The sequence below is a fragment of the Oryx dammah genome, unplaced genomic scaffold (assembly GCF_014754425.2).
Source record: "Oryx dammah isolate SB20612 unplaced genomic scaffold, SCBI_Odam_1.1 HiC_scaffold_29, whole genome shotgun sequence".
NCBI classification, from domain to species: domain Eukaryota; kingdom Metazoa; phylum Chordata; class Mammalia; order Artiodactyla; family Bovidae; genus Oryx; species Oryx dammah.
The window spans coordinates 40,533,425-40,554,019 of NW_024070213.1; the positions used below are offsets into that span (position 1 = coordinate 40,533,425).

Below are 20,595 nucleotides of genomic sequence, written 5' to 3' on the forward strand. Positions count from 1 at the left end.
CTTCAGTTCAGTTCAGTTCAGTCGCTCAGTCGTGTCCAACTCTTTGCGAACCCATGAATCACAGCACGCCAGGCCTCCCTATTCATCACCATCTCCTGGAGTTCACTCAAACTCACGTCCATCGAGTCGGTGATGCCATCCAGCCATCTCATCCTCTGTCATCCCCTTCTCCTCCTGCCCCCAATCCCTCCCAGCATCAGAGTCTTTCCCAATGAGTCAACTCTTCGCATGAGGTGGCCAAAGTACTGGAGCTTCAGATTTAGCATCGTTCCTTCCAAAGAAATCCTAGGGCTGATCTCCTTGAGAATGGACTGGTTGGATCTCCTTACAGTCCAAGGGACTCTCAAGAGTCTTCTCCAACACCACAGTTCAAACACATCAATCCTTCGGCGCTCAGCCTTCTTCACAGTCCAACTCTCACATCCATACATGACCACAGGAAAAACCATAGCCTTGACTAGACGGACCTTAGTCAGCAAAGTAATGTTTCTGCCTTTGAATATGCTATCTAGGTTGGACCTTACTACAGTTATAATTTTAAATGCCTTCCTGTGGTTATATGAATGTCCATCTCTAACTAGATTATAAGCTCCAAAGATTCAGAATAGGTGTTTTTGCTTATTTCAGCAGCTAGCATAATATTTTATAGCTATTTATTTCATGAATACTATGATAAGCTATTGAGCCACAGTGCTATATAAAGCAAAATAATGAGAAAACAGCATTCGGTGACTATTTGATGTTTTTATCATTCTTTTCATTACTATCCTGCTAAGTTCAGTTTACAACTAAAAAGGTAAACATAAACATTATTATGCAGTTAACTTATTGAACATTACCTATAGAATATATATGTACCTGTATTTCATGTAAGAAAAAAAATGATTTCTCAGTATTTATGTGACAATTGCTCCAGGTAGGAATAATAATTAACAGAAGTACAACTCTATTTTCAGGCCAATCATGCATCTTTAGATCAGCGCATTCATGGGACATTGGCTCTTAATTCTTAAATTTGCAATCAGAATGTTTTCAAAAATAAATATTATGAAATTAATAAGAAGCCAGAATGAATTCTTAAGACAAATAGCTATGAAACCTGGACAGAAGACAGCAATAAGGCCTGCCTCTGATACTCAAGCTTTGATCCTGAATTAGTTAGCTTGGCCTGGCCAGGGGGCGGTTCCTTCAGAATCTTTATGACTGAATTTAAGTGAGTACGTGTTAACATTATCTTCTCTTTCAGGTCTGCAACCTTTTCTCATAGAGGGACATTGTAGATATCCATCTCAGATAAATTTGCTATGGATTTTGTTTTTAAGAGGTAAGGCAGAGGAACCAGAGATCAAATTGCCAACATCCCCTGAATCGTCAAAAAAGCAAAGGAGTTCCAGAAAAACATCTATTTCAGGTTTATCAGTCAGTTCATTTGCTCAGTCGGGTACGACTTTTTGTGACCCCGTGAACCACCACACACCAGGCCTCCCTGTCCATCACCAATTCCCAGAGTTTACCCAAACTCATGTCCATTGACTTGGTGATGCCATACAACCATCTCATCCTCTGTCATCCCCTTCTCCTCCTGCCCTCAATCTTTTCCAACATCAGGGTCTTTTCAAATGAGTCAGCTCTTCTCATCAGGTGGCCAAAGTATTGGAGTTTCAGCGTCAACATCAGTCTTTCCAATGAACACCCAGGACTGATCTCCTTTAGGATGGACTGGTTGGATCCCCTTGCAGTCCAAGGGACTCTCAAGAGTCTTCTCCAACACCACAGTTTAAAAGCCTCAATTCTTCTAGCTACCTTTACAGTCCAACTCTCACATCCATATATGACTATTGGAAAAACCATAGCCTTGACAAGACAGACCTTTGTTGACAAACTAATGTCTCTGCTTTTTAATATGCTGTCTAGGTTAGTCATATCTTTCCTTCCAAGGAGCAAGCATCTTTTAATTTCATGGCTGCAGTCACCATCTGCAATGATTTTGGAGCCCATATGCAGATGGTGTCATCTGTACATCTGAGGTTATTGATATTTCTCCCAGCAATCTTGATTCCAGTTTGTGCTTCTTCCAGCCCAGTGGTTCTCATGATGTACTCTGCCTATAAGTTAAATAAGCACTCAATATGCCAGAAAATTTGGAAAACAGCAGTGGCCACAGGACTGGAAAAGGTCAGTTTTCATTCAGCTTTATTGACTATGCCAAAACCTTTGACTGTGTGGATCACAATAAACTGTTGAAAATTGTGAAAGAGATGGGAATTCCAGACCACCTAACCTGCCTCTTGAGAAACCTATATGCAGGTCAGGAAGCAACAGTTAGAACTGGACATTGAACAACAGACTGGTTCCAAACAGGAAAAGGAGTAGGTCAAGGCTGTACATCGTCACCCTGCTTATTTAACTTATATGCAGAGTACATGATGAGAAATGCTGAGCTGGATGAAGCACAAGCTGGAATCAAGACTGCCAGGAGAAATATCAATAACCTCAGATATGCAGATGACACCATCGTTATGGCAGAAAATGAAGAACTAAAGAGCCTCCTGATGAAAGTGAAAGAGGAGAGTGAAAAAGTTGGCTTAAAGCTCAACATTTAGAAAACTTAAGATCATGGCATCCAGTCCCATCACTTCATGGTAAATAGATGGGGAAACAGTGGAAACGTTGGCTGACTTTAGTTTTTCGGGCTCCAAAATCACTGTAGATGGTGATTGCAGCCATGAAATTAAAAGATGCTTGCTCCTTGGAAGGAAAGATATGACTAACCTAGACAGCATATTAAAAAGCAGAGACATTAGTTTGTCAACGAAGGTCTGTCTAGTCAAGGCTATGGTTTTTCCAATAGTCATATATGGATATAAGAGTTGGACTATAAAGACAGCTAAGCACTGAAGATTTGATGCTTTTAAACTGTGGTAATGGAGAAGACTCTTGAGAGTCCCTTGGACTGCAAGGAGATCCAACCAGTCCATCCTAAAGGAGATCAGTCCTGGGTGTTCATTGGAAAGACTGATGCTAAAGCTGAAACTCCAATACTTTGGCCACCTCATGCAAAGAGTTGACTCACTGGAAAAGACCCTGATGCTGGGAGGGAATGGGGGCAGGAGGAGAAGGGGATGACAGAGGATGAGATGGCTGGATGGTATCACTGACTTAATGCACATGAATTTGGGTGAACTCTGGGAATTGGTGATTGATGGACAGGGAGGCCTGGCATGCTACGATTCATGGGGTCGCAAAGAGTCGGACACAACTGAGCTACTGAAATGAACTTAACTGAACTGACTGAAGGATAATCAATCCAGTAACACTAAAAAATGGAGCTATGTGCCTTATAGACAGTGCCAATATATCATTTCCCTGGAAGATAAAGATTTGTACAGAGTAGACTAGGTCAGATAACCTGGGATATACTGGGCTGCATCTAGTGGAAGTTCTAGCTTAAGTCTTACTTATGACTTTACTAATACTGCTGGCTATGTTATTTGTATTTTGCCTGTTTTACAAAATTGCTATTTCTTCAACTGCCAAATGTTTGACTGAGGCCTCTGATAAAATAATATATAGTTCCATATGAGATTGATGATGGTAACAATATAACTCTAGATATGGGAAGAAGCAACAAGAAAGAATGTTTTCCTGGACCAAGAGGCTAGTAAGATAGGTGAGCTGATGCATTTGACAAGACCCTAATGCTGGGAAAAATTGAGGGCAGGAGGAGAAGGTGATGATGGAGGATGAGATGGTTGGATGGCATCACCGACTCAATGGAGATGAGTTTGGGTAAACTCTGGGAGTTGGTGATGTACAGAGAGCCTGGTGTGGTGCTGTTCAGTTCAGTTCAGTCAATCAGTCGTGTCCGACTTTTGTGACTCCATGAATCACAGCACGCCAGGCCTCCATGTCCATCACCAACTCCCGGAGTTCACTCAGACTCACGTCCATCGAGTCAGTGATGCCATCCAGCCATCTCATCCTCTGTCGTCCTATTCTCCTCCTGCCCCCAATCCCTCCCAGCATCCGGGTCTTTTCCAATGAGTCAACTCTTTGCATGAGGTGGCTTAAGTACTGGAGTTTCAGCTTTAGCATCATTCCCTCCAAAGAAATCGCAGGGCTGATCTCCTTCAGAATGGACTGGTTGGATCTCCTTGCAGTCCAGGGGACTCTCAAGAGTCTTCTCCAACACCATAGTTCAAAAGCATCAATTCTTTGGTGCTCTGCCTTCTTCACAGTCCAACTCTCACATCCATACATGACCAATGGGAAAATCACAGCCTTGACTAGACGGACCTTAGTTGGCATAGTAATGTCTCTGCTTTTGAATATACTATCTAGGTTGGTCATAACTTTTCTTCCAAGGAGTAAGCGTCTTTTAACTTCATGGCTGTAGTCACCATCTGCAGTGATTTTGGAGCCTCCCAAAATAAAGTCGGACACTGTTTCCACTGTTTCCCCATCTATTTCCCATGAAGTGATGAGACCGGATGCTATGATCTTCGTTTTCTGAATGTTGAGCTTTAAGCCAACTTTTTCACTCTCCTCTTTCACTTTCATCAAGAGGCTTTTTAGCTCCTCTTCACTTTCTGCCATAAGGGTGGTGTCATCTGCATATCTGAGGTTAATGATATTTCTCTCGGCCATCTTGATTCCAGCTTGTGTTTCTTCCAGCCCAGCGTTTCTCATGATGTACTCTGCATAGAAGTTAAATAAGCAGGGTGACAATATACAGCCTTGACATACTCCTTTTCCTATTTGGAACCAGTCTGTTGTTCCATGTCCAGTTCGAACTGTTGCTTTCTCACGTGCATACAGATTTCTCAAGAGGCAGGTCAGGTGGTCTGGTATTCCCATCTCTTTTAGAATTTTCCACAGTTTATTGTGATCCACACAGTCAAAGGCTTTGACATAGTCAATAAAGCAGAAATAGATGTTTTTCTGGAACTCTCTTGCTTTTTCCATGATCTAGCGGATGTTGGCAATGTGATCTCTGGTTCCTCTGCCTTTTCTAAAACCAGCTTGAACATCAGGAAGCTCACAGTTCACGTAATGCTGAAGCCTGGCTTGGAGAATTTTAAGGATTACTTTACTAGCATGTGAGATGAGTGCAATTATGCGGTAGTTTGAGCATTCTTTGGCATTGCCTTTCTTTGAGATTGGAATGAAAACTGACCTTTTCCAGTCCTGTGGCCATTGCTGAGTTTTCCAAATGTGCTGGCATATTGAGTGCAGCACTTTCACAGCATCATCTTTCAGGATTTGAAACAGTTCAACTGGAATTCCATCACCTCCACTAGCTTTGTTCCTAGTGATGCTTTCTAAGGCCCACTTGACTTCACATTCCAGAATGTCTGGCTCTAGATGAGTGATCACACCATCATGATTATCTGGGTCTGAAGATCTTTTTTGTACAGTTCTTCTGTGTATTCTTGCCACCCCTTCTTAATATCTTCTGCTTCTGTTAGGTCCAGACCATTTCTGTCCTTTATCGAGCCCATCTTTGCATGAAATGTTTCCTTGGTATCTCTAATTGTCTTGAAGAGATCTCTAGTCTTTCCCATTCTTTGTTTTCCTCTATTTCTTTGCATTGATCGCTGAAGAAGGCTTTCTTATCTCTCCTTGCTATTCTTTGGAACTCTGCATTCAGATGCTTATATCTTTGCTTTTCTCCTTTGCTTTTCACCTGTCTTCTTTTCACAGCTATTTGTAAGCCCTCCCCAGACAGCCATTTTGCTTTTTTGCATTTCTTTTCCATGGGGATGATCTTGATCCCTGTCTCCCATACAATGTCATGAACCTCATTCCATAGTTCATCAGGCACTCTATCTATCAGATCTAAGCCCTTAAATCTATTTCTCACTTCCACTGTATAATCATAAGGGGTTTGATTTAGGTCATACCTGAGTGGTCTAGCAGTTTTCCCTACTTTCTTCAATTTAAGTCTGAATTTGGCAATAAGGAGTTCATGATCTGAGCCACAGTCAGCTCCTGGTCTTGTTTTTGTTGACTGTATAGAGCTTCTCCATCTTTGGTTGCAAAGAATATAATCAATCTGATTTCGGTGTTGACCATCTGGTGATGTCCATGTGTAGAGTCTTCTCTTGTGTTGTTGGAAGAGGGTGTTTGCTATGACCAGTGCATTTTCTTGGCAAAACTCGGTTAGTCTTTGCCCTGCTTCATTCCGCATTCCAAGGCCAAATTTACTCCAGGTTTTTCTTGACTTCCTACTTTTGCATTCCAGTCCCCTATAATGAAAAGAACAGCTTTTTTGGGTGTTAGTTCTAAAAGGTCTTGTAGGTCTTCATAAAACCTTTCAACTTCAGCTTCTTCAGTGTTACTGGTTGGGGCATAGACTTGGATTACTATGATATTGAATGATTTGCCTTGGATATGAACAGAGATCATTCTGTTCACGGGGTCGCAAAGAGTCAGACACGACTGAGCGACTGAACTGAACTCAAGTAAAGCACGCCATTTTGTCACTGGAAAGGCAGAAGTGGCCTCTCAAGGCAGCCAGGGCAGCATGGGTAGAATACAGGTGGAAACCAATGGGAATCTCACAGGCACTACAGAACAAAAGGTTAAGTGCTGCCTTTGAGTGACACTACATTATATGTGATACTGGAGAAGACCACAGCCCCAAGGGACTGTAACAGGTCCCAGGCGAGGTGAACAGAGTCAGTGAGCACAGCGTGCCTCTGCGTGCCCTGGAACACGTGGTACCTCTAGGACTTCAGTCATTGCGGGGGATGGCAGCTCCTCCAGTCCCTGCCCTGTGGGGCCAAGCAGTGAAGACCCTTTCATCACCTGAGAAAAAGAAGGTTCATCAATCGTCTTAACAGCCCCATCACAGAAGTCACCCTGTGGCTGCTTTGCAGTTCCAGAGATATGCCTCCAAGGCCAAGCAGCCATCTTCCTGTGGTCGCTGATACCGTCCCTAATTAATCTTTATGTGCCTCCCAGCCGCTAAAGATAGGAACAGTCTGTTGATGGCTTTCCACTCCTAGTGTACATCCTGCTTTCAAGTTGTCTTTTGTTCCTTCTTGGATTCCTTCAGGAGTTACATGCTGAGTCATGTCCTCTCAGCAAAATTGCTTAATTCTTTTGCCAGGCCTTTTAATAGGCCTGTCTCCTACAAGGTTTAAGACTTAATCATTGGACCACCAGGGAAGTCCCAGCATATAACAATCTTATTTAAAGACAATTCTGAAGAAACTACAAATCTATTGGGACTAATAAATGAATTCAGCAATTTTGCAGAGATATAATATCAATATATAAAATAGTTGTATTTCTATAAGCTAGTAATACAATCCAAAAATAAAATTAAGAAAACAATTTCATTCACAAAGCATCAAAAAGAGTGAAATACTGAAACTTAACTGGATGGTTTATAGTCAAAAAACAAAATACCACTGAAAGAAATTAAAAGAATTGTTGGCTAAAGACAGTTCTTTCTCCTGTTGATTGCCTTGACACCTTTATTGAAAATGAATTGATCATAATTATATAGGTTATTTTTCAATCTATTCTATTTATGCCAGTACCACACAGTCTGATTACTGTAGTTTTGAAATAAGTTTTGAAATGGGGAAGTGTGAGTCCTCCAACTTGTCTTTTCCAAGATTGTTTTGGCTATTCAGGGCCCCCTTCAGTTCTATGTTAAAGAAAACTTGAAATTGAAAAGCTATCTGTGTTTATGAATTGATGATATGCACTCAAATCAATCAAAATTCCAATAGCCTTTTCTTTTCAGAAATGGAGAATATAGTCCTTAAAGTTGAATATTCAGAAATCACTCCATTTCATAGATACAAACAACAATCAGTTCAAAAATAGCCAGTTACAATAGCAACATGAAAGATTGAATTCTTGGGAATAAATTATTAGAAAATGTGCAATACACAAAGAAATCTTTTAACTCACTACCAAGGAAAACAAAAACTCTGAATAAATGGAAAAGCATAGGATAGGATGACTTATTATCATAAAACTTAAGTTCTTCTAAATTAATCTATAAAATCCACCATGATTCTAAGAAAAAAATTTAAGAGACAGACTAATTCTAAAATTGACAGAGAAAAAAAGTCAAATGAGAACATGTCTGATGAAGAAGAAAAATGACAGAGAACTAGTAAAACCAGAGATGACAACCTGCTTTAGAGCTGTTATAATAACAGTATGGGCTAGTGTGTAAATAGATACATCAACAGAGCAGAATGGAATCCAGAAATAGATGCAATCGCGTGAATGAATTAGCATGTGATAAGGTGATATTTTAAGAAACACATATGTGTAGAGTGGACTTTTGGACTCTGAGGGAGAGGGAGAGGGTGGGATGATTTGGGAGAATGGCATTGAAACATGTATACTATCATGTAAGAAATGAATCGCCAGTCTATATCCAATGCAGGATATAGGATGCTTCGGGCTGGTGCACAGGGATGACCCAGAGAGATGTTATGGGGAGGGAGGTGGGAGGGGGGTTCATGTTTGGGAACTCATGTATACCTGTGGTGGATTCATGTCAATGTATGGCAAAACCAATACAGTATTGTAAAGTAAAATAAAGTAAAAATAAAAATTAAAAAAAAAAATAAAGTACTATGGACTATTCAATGCATGTTTGAGGATCAGTTCAGTTCAGTTCAGTTGTTTAGTTATGTCTGACTCTTTGGAACCCCATGGACTGCAGCATGCCAGGCCTCCCTGTACATCACCAACTCCCGGAGTTTACTCAAACTCATGTCCATTGAGTTGGTGATGCCATCCAACCACCTCATCCTCTGTTGTCCCCTTCTCTTTCTGCCTTCAATCTTTCCCAGCATCGTGGTCTTTTCAAATGAGTCAGCTCTTGGTGGCCAAAGTATTGGAGTTTCAGCTTCAACATCTGTCCTTCCAATGAATATTCAGGACTGATTTCCTTTAAGATCGACTGGTTGGATCTTCTTGCAGTCCAAGGGATTCTCAAGAGCCTTCTCTAACACCACAGTTCAAAAGCATCAATTCTTCGGTGTTCCATGGGGTCGCTAAGAGTCGGGCTCGACTGAGCAAAATCACTTTCACTTTTCTCTTTCCTGCATTAGAGAAGGCAATGGCAACCCACTCCAGTGTGTTAGGTTATGCTATAGCTGCTGCTATGACTGCCACGTCAGCCAGGAGAGAATAAATGTGTCTGCAGTTCCTACAGCTCCTTGAGTCTTCTTCGAGACTCTTTAACTCATGCCTTGCCTACCCTGGGTTCAGTGAATTGAGTGAACAGTGAGAATAGCAAGACAATTAGTATCACGAACAGGATCAGTGAGATACCCACATTCTTTAGCTTATGGCCTTCTACCTTCAAAGCCAGCACATAGCATTTCTCTGACCTTTCTGTTGTCACGTCTTTCTCACATCTTCTTTCTGCCATCCTTTTGCACTTAAAAGGACTTTTATGATCACATTGGGTCCACCTGGAGAATTCAGGATGCTTTTCTCACCTGGAGATCCTTAACTTAACCCTGGCTGCAAAGTCCCTTTTGCAATGTAAAGTGATACATTCACAAGTTCAAGAGATTAGGACATAGACGTCTTTAGGGTACCATTATTCTGCCTACTGGAGAAGGCAATGGCACACTACTCCAGTCCTCTTGCCTGGAAAATTCCATGGATGGAGGAGCCTGGTAGGTTGCAGTCCACGGGGTCACTAAGAGTTGGACACAACTGAGCGACTTCACGTTCACTTTTCACTTTCATGCATTGGAGAAGGAAATGGCAACCCATTCCAGTGTTCTTGCTTGGAGAATCCCAGGGATGGGGGAGCCTGGTGGGTTGCCATCTATGGGGTTGCACAGAGTCAGACGTTATTGAAGCGACTTAGCAGCAGCAGATTCTGCCTACCATACACGGAAATGGAATGGATGAATGTATCAATTAAGACGGCACTTGACTGGCCTTAGAAAGCATCACTACGAACAAAGCTAGTGGAGGTGAAGGAATTCCAGTTGAGCTGTTTCAAATCCTGAAAGATGACGGTGTGAAAGTGCTGCACTCAATATGCCAGCAAATTTGGAAAACTCAGCAGTGGCCACAGGACTGGAAAAGGTCAGTTTGCATTCCAATCCCAAAGAAAGGCAATGCCAAAGAATGCTCAAACTACCGCACAGTTAGACTCATCTCACACGCTAGTAAAATAATGCTTAAAATTGTCCAAGCCAGGCTTCAGCAATACATGAACCATGTACTTCCAGATGTTCAAGCTGGTTTTAGAAAAGGCAGAGGAACCAAAGATCACATTGCCAACATCCGCTAGATCATGGAAAAAGCAAGAGAGTTCCAGAGAAACATCTATTTTTGCTTTACTGACTATGCCAAAGCCTTTGACTGTGTGGATCACAATAGACTGTGGAAAATTCTGAAAGAGATGGGAATACCAGCCCACCTAACCTGCCTCTTGAGAAATCTGTATGCAGGTCAGGAAGCAACAGTTAGAACAGGACATGGAACAACAGACTGGTTCCAAATAGGAAAAGGAGTATGTCAAGGCTGTATATCGTCACCTTGCTTATTTAACTTCTATGCAGAGTACATCATGAGAAACTCTGGGCTGGAAGAAGCACCAGCTGGAATCAAGATTGCCTGGAGAAATATCAATAACCTCAGATATGCAGATGACACCACCCTTATGGCAGAAAGTGAAGAGGAACTGAAAAGTCTCTTGATGAAAGTGAAAGAGGAGAGTGAAAAAGTTGGCTTAAAGCTCAACATTCAGAAAACGAAGATCATGGCATCCGGTCTCATCACTTCATGGGAAATAGATGGGGAAACAGTAGAAACAATGTCCGACTTTAATTTTTTGGGGTCCAAAATCACTGCAGATGGTGATTGCAGCCATGAAATTAAAAGATGCTTACTCCTTGGAAGGAAAGTTATGACCAACCTAGACGGCATATTCAAAAGCAGAGACATTACTTTGGCGACTAAGGTCCGTCTAGTAAAGGCTATGGTTTTTCCAGTGGTCATGTATGGATGTGAGAGTTGGACTGTGAAGAAAGCTGAGTGTTGGGAGCCGTGTTAGGCATTACTGACAAAATGGAGGCACGGCCCCAACCCCCTCTCCTCATCTCGCAGTCACGGTCCCGGGATGAAGGAGTTAGGCCTTGTGATTCTGACTTGTTCTTTCCTTTCTTCGGTTGAATTGACTGGAAAGAATGTTAAGGTGCTTGAGAGAAACATGAGAAAGCACAAAGCCTTCTACAGTTGTGCCCAGAAAATAACCTATAAAGTAACCATTGACATTTGTTCAAGGATCTTTACAAAGGAAGTTCCAGGGTGCGCACATGGGCTGCAGCTTGAAGCCATGGGAAGGATTGTTATCTGAGACCTGTTTGTGAGGGAAATACTTATGGCAAAAGAAGTTTGCTGAGTTTAGGGTTTAGGAATAATTAAGAATAGCTAGAAGCCTTTTTAGGAAGTAGTAATCTTAAGATGCTAGGGGCAAACAGGATTTAGAAAGATAAGAAACAAACTGAGGAATGTAGCATGAGTTACAATGTAATCACAAGTTAAGTATAGGACACATAAGAGAAAGTAGATAATAGATATAAGAGAAAGTAGATAATAGATAGTAAAGCCAATTCTGAGAGAATCAAGCAGGAACTCTGAAGGACAACAGTGATTTCTGGAGACAGTAAATCTGGGTGCAGGAAACTGAAAATGTCAAACCTCTGACCTAATGCTTTTGTCAAAGTATAAAAGAGAACCTAAAGCTTGAAATAAACATGTAGTTCCATACTATGAGTCAGAGGTTACATCATCGTCCTCCGACACCGCTCACTCCTTCAGGCTGATTTCCTGGCTGCTGGAGCTCCAGCAGCTGAGCGCCGAGGAATTGATGCTTTTGAAGCGTGGTGTTGGAGAAGACTCTTGAGAGTTCCTTGAGCTGCAAGGAGATCCAACCAGTCCATTCTAAAGCAGATCAGTCCTGGGTGTTCTTTGGAAGGAATGATGCTAAAGCTGAAACTCCAGTACTTTGGCCACCTCATGCGAAGATTGACTCATTGGAAAAGACTCTGATGCTGGGAGGGATTGAGGGCAGGAGAAGAAGTGGACGACAGAGGATGAGAGGGCTGAGGATGGCATCACTGACTTGATGGATGTGAGTCTGAGTGAATTCCGGGGGTTGGTGATGGACAGGGAGGCCTGACGTGCTGCAATTCATGGGGTTGCAAAGAGTCGGACACGACTGAGTGACTGAACTGAACTGACTGCCAAAAACAGCAAAGGATTTCTTTATCTCATATACCAGTAAATCTAGGAAAGGGGAAATTTAAGACAGTCGTGGTCACTCGATAAGGCCATCAGGGAAACCAATCCCTTTTGTCTTGTGCTCTACCATACTTAGTAATGATTGCCAAGCCTCAGGCATCACATGTGTGTTCTAGGGAAGAATAATGAACTAGAAAGTGCTGTACCAGAAGAAAATCAGTTTTAATTTTATGTGCCAGAATTGAGTCTAACAGGAAATATGAGAAGGAAAGTTTTTTTTTTTTTAATTATTATCCTGCTTCTCTGAAAAAGGAAGGAAAAGACTTTCATTTTGGTCCAGTGGTTAAGTCTGCATGCTTCCACTGCAGAGGGCATGTGGGCAGGGAAGTTCCACATGTCACTTGATGTAGACCAAAAAAAAATTTTTTTAATAAAAGTAAAAAAATTAAAAAGAAAGGGAAATTGAAATAAGGGTTGAAATGGGTGATAGATGGACTGCAAAAACCAAGTGAACTTAACAAAGACTTTATCTCGTTATTGAAGAGCAGATACCAAGTATTAGAATTTTCCCAGACTACTTGCTGTGTTACTCAATATTAGTTGGTCTTATTGGCTCAAAATTGATAAAAAGTCAAGATGAAAAGGAAAGTTTAAAACTTCCACCCAGCTAGAAAGAACTTCATGCTCCCTTCTGCTTCTGTAGCTCAGCTTACTCTTTGCAAAGTTAGGTAAGTTACATAGTTTTGGGGAAATGGAAACTTAATGTTAGGAACTGAAACTTACCTCACTAACCCTTGTCAATTACCCAGCCCCTGTAATACCCTTAACCATGATTGTTTGTGTAAAGGTCAGGCATCCTCCATGCTGTGTCCTAACAGCTGTTCTCAGGGGTGAGGAGAACCCCTAGTTTAAACTGGCCTATTAACAGTCGGCACTGCTCACTATAGTCTGATGTCATGCACTGCCCATAACAACTGTAACTGCTTTTGGGGGGCTCAGAGCTAGAAGTGTTAACTCCTCTGGGCCTGATGTCTTATCTCCAACTTTCAGAACGTGGTGCTTGGTTTCTTCACCCTCCGACTTCTGCAACAAAGACATGTTCCCCACCTCCACACCAGTTTCCTTAACTTTGAAAGATAAACCATAATAATGCACAAAGCCAAAAGACAGAGGCCTCCTAACATCTGGCAACAAGTTAGGTTCAGCTTCCACTTTCTTCCACTCCCCAGGGTTCAGTCCCAAGAATGAGGTAGAGCCAGTTGCAGACAACTTCACCTTGGGGCAGCCTCCCTTCCTATTCCCTGCCTGTGTATGTCCTACGCTTGCTGCCCAGTCTCTTTAGGAGTGTGTGCCAAGTCACATGCCTGCCTCCCAGTGCAGCTGCAACTCATGAGAGAGATTTCACAGAGAATGCTCCTGGAACCAGGTGTAATCTGATCTGCTAACATTCCACATTTATCTCACATCACTACCCTCTGGAGAGGAGAGTAGCAAGAAGGCAAATCTAAGGTCATACCTCCAGGGTCCCTGAGCCTGACCTAAGAGTTCACACCAGCTGAAAATCTTTTCCTTGCAAGTCAGTTCAGTTCAGTCGCTCAGTCGTGTTCGACTCTTTGCGACCCCATGAATTGCAACACGCCAGGCCTCCCTGTCCATCATCAACTCCCGGAGTTTACCCAAACTCATGTCCATCGAGTCAGTGATGCCATCCAACCATCTCATCCTCTGTTGTCCCCTTCTCCTCCTGCCCCCAATCCCTCCCAGCATCAGAGTCTTTTCCAATGAGTCAACTCTTTGCATGAGGTGGCCAAAGTACTGGAGTTTCAGCTTTAGCATCATTCCTTCCAAAGAAATCCCAGGGCTGATCTCCTTCAGAATGGACTGGCTGGATCTCCTTGCAGTCCAAGTGACTTTCAAGAGTCTTCTCCAACACCACAGTTCAAAAGCATCAATTCTTTGGCACTCAGCTTTCTTCACAGTCCAACTCTCACATCCACACATGACCACTGGAAAAACCATAGCCTTGACTAGACAGACCTTTGTTGGTAATGTAATGTCTCTGCTTTTGAATATGCTATCTAGGTTGGTCATAACTTTCCTTCCAAGGAGTAAGAGTCTTTTAATTTCATGGCTGCAGTCACCATCTGCAGTGATTTTGGAGCCCCCCAAAATACCAGGTACCTAATAAATATTGTCCCATTCTTCCTTCTGAATTCAGAATCAATTGAGATATGAGTCACACTGAGGAAGGTCAAAATATTATCTTAATAAAGCTGACTGGAAGGCGTGGCCAAGTGGACACACACTTTTCCCAGACTTATGGACTGGGCACTGGCATAGTTGAAAACCACAGGCTTCCCAGTAGAACAATAGAGGCCCATGTGAGGAGATCAGACCCACTTTCTGCAAAACATAGGCCTATTAATAGAAAGGGTGGGGACGGCTGAGCTGTTTATTCTCCCCAACTCACATGTCCAACCAGTCCTTCCTATTCCCCTGGGGAGGAGTATGAATGAACTGTTATCAGCTGGAGATTAACCCTTTGTTGGTCACTTCATCTGTAAATGTTCTCTTCCATTTTGTGGAAGAAAATATTTTGTTTTTGGTTTCCTTTGCTATGCAAAAGCCTTTAAGTTTAATTAGGTCCCATTTGTTTATTTTTGTTTTTCAGTACTTTGGGAGGTGGATTGAAAAAGATATTGCTTCAATTTATATGAGTATTTTGACTGTTTTTCCTCTAAGAGCTTTACAGTTGGGCTTCCCAGGTGGCACTGGTGGTAAACAACCCACCTGCCAATGCAGGAGACAGAGGAGATGCAGGTTCAGTCCCTGGATCTGGAAGATCTCCTGGAGAAAGGCATGTCAACCCACTCCAGTGTTCTTGCCAGGAGAATCCCACGGACAGAGGAGACTGGTGGGCTATAGTCATAGGGCCGCAAAGAGTCAGACACAGCTGAAGCAACTTAGCATGCACGCCTTACATTTAGGTCTTTGATCCACTTTGAGTTTATTTTTGTGGATGGTATTAGAGAATGTTCTAATTTCATTATTTCATGTGTAGCTGTCAAGTTTTGCAAGCACCACTTACTTGAAGAGACTGTTTTCTTCTCCAGTGTATATTCTTGCCTCCTTTGTCATAAATTTAATTGGTCACAGGTGCATGTCCTGGGGCTTCCCTGATAGCTCAGTTGGTAAAGAATCTGCTTGCAATGCAGGAGATCCTGGTTCAATTCCTGGGTTGGAAAGATCCACTGGAGAAGGGATAGACTACCCACTCCAGTATTCTTGGGCTTCCCTTGCGGCTCAGCTGGTAAAGAATCTGCCTGCAATGTGGGAGACCTGGGTGTGATCCCTGGGTTGGGAAGTTCCTCCAGAGAAGGGAAAGGCTACCCACTTCAGTATTCTGGCCTAGAGAATTCCATGGATTGTATAGTCCATGGGGTCACAAAGAGTCAGACACCACTGAGCGACTTTCATCTCACATGTCCTGACAACTTTTGTATATAATCTATAGCAATGTTAATTGAATGGAGTGATCCAAAGACATTAAATGATTTAATAGGTAGCTATGTCCTAAAGAGTCAGTTTATCCATTTCTACTAGTGAGACCTGTGAAAATGCTTTGGTTTCATCCTTTATATATTGGTTCATTAGCCAATATGTTTTGTCAGCTTTCAAACATCCTTTCAAAATTTCTTTTACCTTATATTAGCCAGAGTAATTTTCTATTGTCTGCAACCACAAAACCCTAACTAAATAGCTATGGAAGCTTATATTAGTGACTTACATTCCGTATAATCAAGAAAATTATATTTACATATATGAATGTCATGAAGATTAAATGTGTAAACAAACTTAAGGGATCTGGCATGAAATCCCCACAATCAATCTGTGACCTCTAAACTCAGGTGAACCTCCAAAAGAACTTGGCAATCTTTTTATTGCTTTGAGCCATCTGTTTCTCCAAAATTCTTTCAGATTTTAACAAACATTTACTATTTTCTTCAGGCTGTCCATTCAGCCTCCTCCTCAGTCTGAACAGCCTGTCTCAATTGTAACAGGAGACTGTCAAGGAGACAGAGGTACCAAGTTTCCAGATTCTTGAAAGGTTTTACTGATCTTGTGATTCATGTCAGTATCATAGTTTCTTAGCCACGCTTGTAGGAATAACTTTTTGAAAAAAACATACATAATTAAAGCCATCTCAAATTTATAACATTAACCAGAGTCTCCTTACCATTGTTTACATCCTATAGTAAGTGTTTGTGATACTGACATGGTTCCTGTTGCACATAGGCAGCACTCTAATAGGCACATATAACACTCTGGAATGAGGTTTTAACGTGCTCTGCTGCTGAAATTCTTCCTCCTAATTTGATGATGGCAGATTTGAAGGTCAAATCTGGTAGTTTATCTTCTTTTTGTGGGCTTTTGGTATGCAGTGGGAGTCAGAACTATTCAGTCTTTGAACAACTGTTAGGATCAGAATGCTCCTGGTTTGTCCTGGCACTAGAGATACTATTTGAAAACTTTTTGTACCTTTTCCCCAGTCAATCGTCAAAACATCAGGATTACATATGGACACAAATAATTTACGTAGTAAAAAATGTGAATTATTAAGTTTCAGTTAGAAAAGAGTTCATGAAGCATTCTCAACAAAACAAAAACACAAACATACAGTATAAAACAACATCAGCCATAAATTTATGCAATCCCAATGGTAAAGAAGTAGTGCTATGCTATGAAGGAGTGATAACTAACTGGAAAAGGTAGTTTCAGGGTATCTAGCACCAAGGCTTATAGTTTTCTCATTGATTTCTGTATAAAGGGGCTCCCTTTTTAAAGTTTTTCTTTCCCTCCCTCCCTCCCTCCTTCCTTCCTTCTTTCCTCTCTTTTTAAAACTCCATAAATAATTTAGGACTAGCATTAATTTTGTTAGACATAGTATTTTCTCAGTATATATATGTATTTCAGTTTTTTTTTCTACTTGGAATTTCATTTTATTTTGAATCAACCCTCCACCCCTCACCCATGCACACACATGCACAATACTGAAGTTTTTCATTGTTGAGATATTTTTCTTGGATGAAACATGAGTTTCTAACCTCGGGACTGCAGTCTCACTGCTGATTGGCTTCTGGGCAGTGTCTTTGACTAGTTGGGTTTGAAGTAGAGAGATGGCTTCATCTGTCTTAGAATGAAGGCTCTGGAGTGTGCAGCACAAGAAGTTCTGAGTGCACAGTCTCAAGGCTAGTGATTACTCTGGCAAAAATAAGGATTATGGCTTGAATAAGAGGAAACACTTGTCTATTTGACATCTGATTTTGATCTAGAGGAACGGCACATATTGACATGGCAATCTTAAAATTTTCTGATCTTGTTTGTCAAGCTGCTGCCTGGTACCCTGCGACTGGGCATTACAGTATTAATGAGCATAGTGAACTCTCATTTGCAGCATGTTTATATGGTAGAAATGTAAGGACAGCAGGAGTAACTGCAGTAGGAACAGCTGCAGGATATGGACTCAATGTCTATGCTAACACACTGTAGGACATAACTCTTAGAATTGGTTGAGAAGTTTAGGTCTGAAAACCTAAGCATTCCAGGAAGAAGCTGGTCTTACTTGAGCAGTTGTGGCTAGGAGGACTGAATGCAGCAAGGTTCTGAGAGTCTTAGGACATTCACCAGAAACTGTCTGAAGGAGGTGCTGGCACATAGGACTTGATATGAAGCTAGTACAGTCCTTATTTTTACCATTCTCTGCAAGAACTAATTATTAGGATGAGCCTTCTATTCTTCTTTATGTTGAACTAAAGCTATAAATAATGGCTTGGTGAACATATTGGTAGCTTCTTTTGGGCAGAGGGGAAAATCCTTTGCTTGGTCCACATTCCATCCTTCCTTTGCACTAGGGATTGTAGCAAATGGATAAAACAGTTTTTAGAGATAAAATTCTCTTTAGAATACTTTTAAAAAAGTACTCCTCCCAATCAGAAGTTCTCAGAAGTGGGACTTCCATGGCACTCCAGTGGTTAAGACTGCATTTCCATTGCAGGGGATGTGGGTCTGACCCCTGGTCAGGGAACTAAGATCCTGCATGCTACTTGGTACAGCCAAAAATTTAAAAGATGAAGAAGAAATTCTAAGAAGTAATGGATCCCCTAAAATTGAGCCAACACATCTGTCAGTTGAGAAATTTTCATAGATTTTAATAATAACAGAAGTTGTTATTGTTACTGAAAGTTATGCATAGGGGGTCCGGCTGCTCGCTGCTCAAAAGCCAATGAGCAGGCCAGATTGGTGGAAAGGAAAGTTTGCTTTATTTCAGATGCCAAAAACTTGAGGGGAGGGTGGTAGACATCTGTCCAAAGGCCAACTCCCCCTATGCGACCCCTGCCGACAGGCAGTGGGTAAGAGACAGAGTTGGAGAGGGGGTTACATGCAGAAAGAGAACAGTCATCTCTAATAGTCATCTTCAACTGGTCATAAGTTGCCTGACTAGCATCACCTTGGTTGTTTCAGGTACAGTTAATCTTCAGTTCTGGGGTGCACTTGTTCCCGTTTCTTTGTGCTCAATTCTTGGAATTGTGGCAGTTCAAGTCCTGGGTATAGCCTGGTCATCATGTAATTAACTTTTCCACCTGGTGTTTTGGTATCTATAAGACAGCTCACAGGATATGGCTCAGAATATTATCTATAGCCCTTGAGAAAGAACTAAATATCCTTGACTATGCTTAATGACTACACTATTATTATTTAGTTTCCTTTGACTGTTTTCCTTTGTTTCAGCATTTCTCACTTCTCTGATTAAGCTTATTCATTGACTAAAGTTTTCCACAGGTAAAAGGCAGGCAGAGAACATGATTGGGGGCAAGGACCATATGATTCTGCTCCATTTCAATCCCCTCTTTGCTTTGATATTCCTCAATTTTGAGGAGGGACAGGTACAGAACAAGAGTGGCAATAAACTTTCATAGCACCTGGACAAACACTTGAAAATTATTAGACATATTACAATGAGGATAATAATCAAAATATACCTTTGCGCCATTTTTTTGTCTTAATGATTAAAGCAGATGTACAATGTATGTTTAATAGGCCACTAACAGGCTGTTTTTGTTAGCCTAAAGTTTAAATTAAATCATGTATAGGCCAGAATGACTTTCCCATACCTCAATATGTGAATATTTCTTCCATCCTTTTCCCCTTTTAAGTTACAACTCTTTCCATAGAGAGCATTAATAATCAATATATTTTTCCAAAGTTGCCAGAGTGGTTCATTTGCCTGCTCTGGGTCCATCTATGTTCCCTCAGTACTAGGCCTCCTTTTTATTTACATATTTGGCTTGTTGTCCACATTAGGGGAAAACTAATCAGATATCATGAACAGGCTCAGAGGTATCTTAAGAGGGAAATGCTTTAGAGACCAAACATTTTATCATTCATATCCAATTGTCACACAAACATTGTGCATGTGTTGTAAGCAGTACATTTAAAGCTAGCAGTGTTATACATCATGAGCAGCTTTACTGAACAATTTTTCTTTCCTGAACATTGAGGTCAAAAGTTTGATTAGAAACCAAACAATTATTTTTCATTAGAAGTCTCTGTTACCAAATCAGACCAATATTCCAGGAGAACTTTGCTTTCTTAACAGGGAGGAAAAAAAAAACAAAACAAACTTGTCTTGTATCAGTTCACTGTTAATAAAATTCATATACCTAATCAAATTTAGTCTAATCTAATCCTGACAACATACCCAATTCTTTTTTCAAAATTCCTTTTTCACAAACCTTTTGTCAATTTCTAGATCCAAAATTTCTTCATCCAGAAACAAACAACTGTAGAACAAAATTATTATCATTTTTACTCAACAAAAATGTCTTTATTCTTTCTCTTTGTTGACAACATATATCCTACTTGCTTTACATACTGAAATGCTTTGCTTATCATTTTTACATACGACAATTTTCAACTCTTGAAAGTTTTAACAAAACCGGGAAACAAGTACTGAAATGTTACACTAGCATTTTCTGATTGGCAAACTTAAGAACATATTTTGTAACCTCAAAATGCATACATTTTTATAGCATAATTTTTCTTCAGTGGTACAACATATATGTTTTATAAACCCAAACATCTTTAGTTTCCCTCTTGCTCTTACAAGAAGACAAAGGTAGGTAAATTTAGATTTGTTTGATTTATAAGTGCTTTTTTAAGGCCAATTGAATAGTTTCTTTACAAATTGACCTCAGAGATACTATCCAAAGACAAAACACACATTGAGACATACAAACATACAGACGAACAGAGATCATATTGTTTCATCTTTTTACACTTCATGAA

General features: G+C 40.9%; 1 pseudogene; it reads right to left on the bottom strand.

Annotated features, from left to right (window-relative positions):
• Window positions 1-1,090: 1,090 nt before the first annotated feature.
• Window positions 1,091-6,915, bottom strand: LOC120858011 (annotated as a pseudogene).
• Window positions 6,916-20,595: the final 13,680 nt, after the last annotated feature.